Genomic DNA, 6,359 nt, shown 5'->3' with positions numbered 1-6,359 from the left:
TTCAATAGGCAATTGTTTTTTGGGAAGTAAATGTTAGGTTAAAGTTATGTTAAAATTGATTTTTGGCCTCTATTCGTGACCCAAATTCCAAAAATACATTTATTTATGGACTTTTGAAATTATTTTTCACTTTTTGTGAAACTGGAAGCCGCCACATTTGATTTCAAAATGGCATCGGATATCGATTTTCTCTAGACGACAACCTCCAAAAACCTTCAAAAAAATCCCATATTGATTGATATTTGACAGTAATTCCCAATTTTTCTGAAACCTGAAGCCACCTCTTCTTGGATCTCGGAATTCAAAATGCCGTCGGATGCCTATTTCCAATCTCTAGACGTCACCCGATCCCAAAAATACCCATTTTATAGATAATTGACAGTATTCCCAATTTTTCTTAAACCAGAAGCCGCCATCTTTAATTTCAAAATCTTATCGGATATTGATTAGCGGCCTTTAGTCATTACCCCGATTCTAAAAATACCCATATTTATGGATATTTGACAATTTTTCTGCAACAGGAATCCTCTGCCTTGGATTTCAAAATAGCGTCAGATATCTATATCATATCCTATCATATCTACACGTCACCCCGATTCCAAAAATACCCATATCGATGTCAATGGTATCAACGGTACATGACAATATATCCCATATTTGATTTAAAAATGGCGTCGGATATCGATTTCCAATTGATTGTAAATTGTAGATTGTAGTAGAGTTGGAAACTTGATCATGTAAACACTACGCACCATTGTCTGGTAGTTCGTTAAAAAATGATACAACAATCGTCAAGTTCGCTGTAACGTCACCTAGTGCCTCGTCATCCACGAATTGGCGCCTATGTCAGTAGTCTAATAACTCTTAGCGCGCTGATGGCATGGTTCCAATGCCGCATAGAGAGTTGCTACAATAATATTAGGTTAGCTAAGGCCCTGTTCATAAACTACGTAGACAGTTTTTTTTTTTTGATTTTTGACCCCCCCCCCCTCCCCCTTGCGTAGACAATTGTCCATACAGAATTTTGAAAATTTGTATGGGCCGTGGATAATTGTCAACCCCCCCCCCCCCCTAAACTGTCTACGTAGTTTATGGACAGCCCCTAAGGTCAGTTAACTGACTGGTGGGGAACGGGAGCTTTAGCTATGACTATTATGTATGCATTTCTATAACGTTATCTAACAACAATGTGTGTACTGTTTACAAAACCATGTTTGTAATTCTAATGTGTTGCATGGTTGAAAGCATTTGAAAAAGTTAGATTCTAATGTTTTGCACATTTGAAAACATCCGAAAATAATAAGTACTTAGTACAATTGAAAACACCCGAAAATCATTTTGTTTTAATGTCTACATCTACATTTGAAAACACCCGTAGAACGTTAAATTTTAACGTTTTGTACGTCTAAAATCATCTAAAAAATAATAATTCGATTAAAATTCTCAACGTCAGAACAACATTTGAATAGAAAAATTTTATTTCACGTTACCTTGTATAAATACATCTAAATCGCAATGTTTTCTAATGTTTGATGCCAGGAATATATTTTATTTCGATGCTGATGTAGACATCAAACGTTAGGCAAACGTAAATTTTTATTCGGGTTCCCCCGGGACACCCGGAATATGTCCGGGTGTGGCCAAAGTGGTTCTTGTAGTGGTTTGACTTCCATTGAACCAGAAATTGAATTCTGATGTATTTTGATTTGTCGCATGATGGGTTTGACCATAATCAGATGTTGGCCTCTTCCCCCGGGACACCCGGAATATGTCCGGATGTGGCCAAAGTGGTTCTTGGAACTATATTTGAGTTCCATTGAACCAGAAATTGAATTCTCATGTAATTTGATGTGTCGCATGATTTGTTTGACCCTAATCAGATGTTGGCCTCTTCTTCCGGGACACCCGGAATATGTCCGGATGTGGCCAAAGTGGTTTTTGGAACTAGATTTGAGTTCCATTGAACTAGTCTTTGAATTCCCGTGTATTTTGATGTGACATGATGGGGTTGACTTAGTTTGTAAGATATTATTGTTAGGTTAAGATCTATTTAATAAAAAAAACATATGTTAGTTATAAGAAAAAGATAAATAAAGTTTATTGATGAAGTCATGTTCGTGCTTCAACTGTTTTTATTTTTATTAATTTAAAACCCATTGAAAAAGAAAATGGTGGTGAACAACCGTGAGCGCGCTGGGGCGCCTGGGGGCGGACAAAATGGCCGAAACGATCAGTTTTTTGACAGGTATCGTTTTCGCCTCAGGCGCCCCGGTGCGCTCACGGTTGTTCAGCACCATTTTCTTTTTCAATGGGTTTTAAATTAATAAAAATAAAAACAGTTGAAGTATGAACATGACTTCCTAAATAAACTTTATTTATCTTATTCTTATAACTAACATATATGTTTTTTTTTATTAAATAGATCTTAACCTAACAATAATATCTTACAAGCTAAGTCAACCGCATCATGCGACACATCAAAATACATGAGAATTCAATTTCTGGTTCAATGGAACTCAAATCTAGTTCCAAGAACCACTTTGGCCACATCCGGACATATTCTGGGTATCCCGGGGGAAGAAGCCAACATCTGATTAGGGTCAAACCCATCATGCGACACATCAAATTACATGAGAATTCAAAGACTAGTTCAATGGAACTCAAATTTAGTTCCAAGAACCACTTTGGCCACATCCGGACATATTCCGGGTGTCCCGGGGGAAGAGGCCAACATCTGATTAGGGTCAAACCCATCATTCGACACATAAAATTACATGACAAATTCAATTTATGGTTTAATGGAACTCAAATTTAGTTCCTAGAACCACTTTGGTTACATCCGGACATATTCCGGGTATCCCGGGGGAAGAAGCCAACATCTGATTAGGGTCAAACCCATCATGCGACACATTAAATTACATGAGAATTCAACGACTGGTTCAATGGAACTCAAATCTAGTTCCTAGAACCACTTTAGAATCTAACTTTTTTTCAAATGCTCTCAACGATACAACACATTAGAATTACAAACATGATTTTGTAAACAGTACACACCATTGTTGTTAGATAACGTTATAGAAATGCATACATAATAGTCATTGCTAAAGCTCCCGTTCCCCACCAGTCAGTTAACTGACCTTAGCTAACCTAATATCATTGTAGCAACTCTCTATGCGGCATTGGAACCATGCCATCAGCGCGCTAAGAGTTATTAGACTACTGACATAGGCGCCAATTCGTGGATGACGAGGCACTAGGTGACGTTACAGCGAGCTTGACGATTGTTGTAGCATTTTTTAACGAACTACCAGACAATGATGCGCAGTGTTTACATGATCAAGTTTTCAACTCTACTACAATCTACAATCAACTGGAAATCGATATCCGACGCCATTTTTAATTCAAATATGGCCTCTTCCTGTTTCAGAAAAAGTGGGATACATTGTCACATACCCATCGATACGGGTATTTTTGGAATCGGGGTGGCGCGTACAGATCGATATCCGACACTATTTTGAAATCCAAGGTGTAGGAATCCTGTTTCATAAAAAGTGGGAAATACTGTCAAATATCCATAAATATGGGTATTTTAAGAATCGGGGTAATGACTAGAGGCCGCTAATCAATATTCGATGAGATTTTTAAATCAAAGATGGCGGCTTCTGGTTTAAGAAAAATTGGGAATACTGTCAATTATCTATAAAATGGGTATTTTTGGGATCGGGTGACGTCTATAGATTGGAAATAGGTATCCGACGTCATTTTGAATTCCAAGATCCAAGTAGAGGTGGCTTCAAGTTTCAGAAAAAGTGGGAATTACTGTCAAATATCAATCAATATGGGAATTTTTTGAATCAGGTTGTCGTCTAGAGATAATCGATATCCGATGCCATTAAAAATCGATTTCAGGCGCCTATGATCGGGAGACTAGTGGACTCTGGAACTCCGGATGAAGTTGGACGACTGCGACATCAGTTGGAGGAGTTCCATTCGTCAATTTGACAGTAGAGTACTGTTCTGTACAGTATGAATAAAATGAAATCAAGGATAAGTAATGATATAAAAACCTTATTTGTCCTATTTGTACCTTGTTGGACTGAGTTAATGATCCAGATTCGTTAGGTCCACCATCGAGATGGTGCAACCTAAACTAACGCTGTCCGGTGACTTGAAGATAAGCTCGGTGACATTGATGTGGTATATGGAATACATAAAATTTAATTAATATTTATGTAGAGAAAAAATTACAAAATTTATCTGGCAATACCGAGAATACACAGGCATAAAAACTAACTCACAGACTGAGTCTAGTTTACTAACTTTCTGTTTTTTCCATACAACATTTACTCACGAAAGTAAGTAAAATTGTGTAATTAAGTAAGTAAAAATTGCAAAATGACAGTGAAGATGAATTTGAGATTCAAAAAGCATTAAATTTACGGATATGATTCATTCCAAACATTATCAAAGTTGAAAGTGATGAATTGGGTTGTAACATAGACTCCCTCGGTAACTATTTATTATATTCCTAAAACTTCCTTTGGAACTATTTAAGAACTTTCCTTGAAACTTTCACTAGAAATCCTACTAAGTTGTTTAATTTTTAAAATTTATAAATTTTTAAATTTGATATTTTTTTTTTCGGTTTCGAAACATAGATTTAAGTTAAGTTTAAGTTAAGGTAAATTTGAGTTAATGTTTAGTTAAAGCTAAGTTGTAGTTATGTTCATGTTACATCATGTATTTTAGTAAAACATAAGTTTATGTTTTATGAAAGATAAAATCAAGTTCAGTTAAGCTAAAATTTAGTGAAGGTTGGTTAAGGTTAAGTTAAAGTTTAATTAAAGTGAATGATATGTTAAATTCAAGTTAAAGTTATGATAAAATTAAGCTAAATTATGTTAAAGTTCAGTAAAAAATAAGTGGAAGTTAATTTTAACTTAAAATTATGTTAATTTAACAAGATATTGTTTAATTAAAGTTAAGTTAAAGTATAGTAAAAGTTTAGTTGAAGTTTTTTCAAGAGAACTTTTGTTCAAGTTATGTTAACGTTAATTAAAATTTAAGTTAAGATAAATTTATGTAAAACTATTAAGTTTAGCTTAAGTCATGGAAAAGTTATTTCCAGGGAATTTCAGGGAAATTTGCAGAGAACTTCAGGGAAACTCCAGTTATTGAAAATTGAAAGCCTTTGAAATTTTTTGAATGCTCTTCGAACTTTTGAAAGTTCTTGGAAGTTTTGAAACTTCTAGAAATTTCTTGACACTTCACATGGAAGTTCTTACTACGTTAAAATTAAGTCAAAGTTAAAGTTAAGTAAATGTTTAGTTAAAGTTAAGTGAATGTTAAGTTGAAGTTAAAGTAAAGTTAAATAATTAATGTGTTATGTCTGCTTGCCTGTGGTTAAAGTAAAGTGAAGCTAATTAATGTTTGGTTATATAAAATAAAGTTAAGTTATAATTAAGTTAAAATTTAGTAAACGTTACGATAAAACTAATTTAAAGTTTAGTTAAAATGAAGTGAAAGGTATGATAGAGCTAATTACAAGTAATGATAATTTTAAGTTGAAGTTGCGTTTTAGTTGAAGTTAAGTTAAAGAAAAAGTAAATTTAAGGTATTATTAGTTATTGGTTTATTTAAAGTTTAGCTAATGATATGTTAAGATTAAATAAGAGCTATAATAAAGTTAAATTTAAGCCAAGTTAAATTTACATTAATTTTCAGTTCAAGTTTAATTGAAGATAAGTTAAAGTTGTTAAAGTTGAGCTAAAGATATGTAAAAACTAAGTTATCGTTCTGTTTAAGTTAAGTTAGTTCCTAGGAACTCCTATGTTGCTCTTGGACGGCTGGGAACTTCTTATCTTTAAGTCCAGCCTAGCTTCGATTTGAATATTACGTAGTATAAACATAACTTCTAACAAGTTTTAACTGTTTACTTAATTTAAGTTTATTTTAGTTTTCATTTAACATTTACTAAACGTTAGTTATATTTATTTATTTTAATTGAACAGAACTTCCAAGATGTTCAAAGAATGAAGTTTCTCTGAAGTTGCCTGGAAATAACTTTCACATAACTTCAACTTGACTTTACCATAACTAATGAAATTTTAATATAACATCAAAATATCTTTAGTTAAACTTCAGCTTATCTTCAATTAAACTTTAACTAAATACACCTTAAATAAACATTTACTTTAATTTAACTGCCACTGAACATTAACATTAATATCTTTAACATAACTTCAACATTACTTTAACTTAGCTTTAACATATTTTTAACTTAGCGTTTACTTAATTTTAACTTAATTTAATCTTAACCTTCACTAAGTTTTAACTTAACTTTGACTTAATTAATCATA

The sequence above is a fragment of the Ochlerotatus camptorhynchus genome, unplaced genomic scaffold (assembly GCF_037179485.1).
Source record: "Ochlerotatus camptorhynchus isolate MF236.1 unplaced genomic scaffold, CSIRO-AGI_Acam_v1.1 ptg000301l, whole genome shotgun sequence".
Lineage (NCBI taxonomy): Eukaryota > Metazoa > Arthropoda > Insecta > Diptera > Culicidae > Ochlerotatus > Ochlerotatus camptorhynchus.
This window is presented reverse-complemented; position numbering follows the sequence as displayed.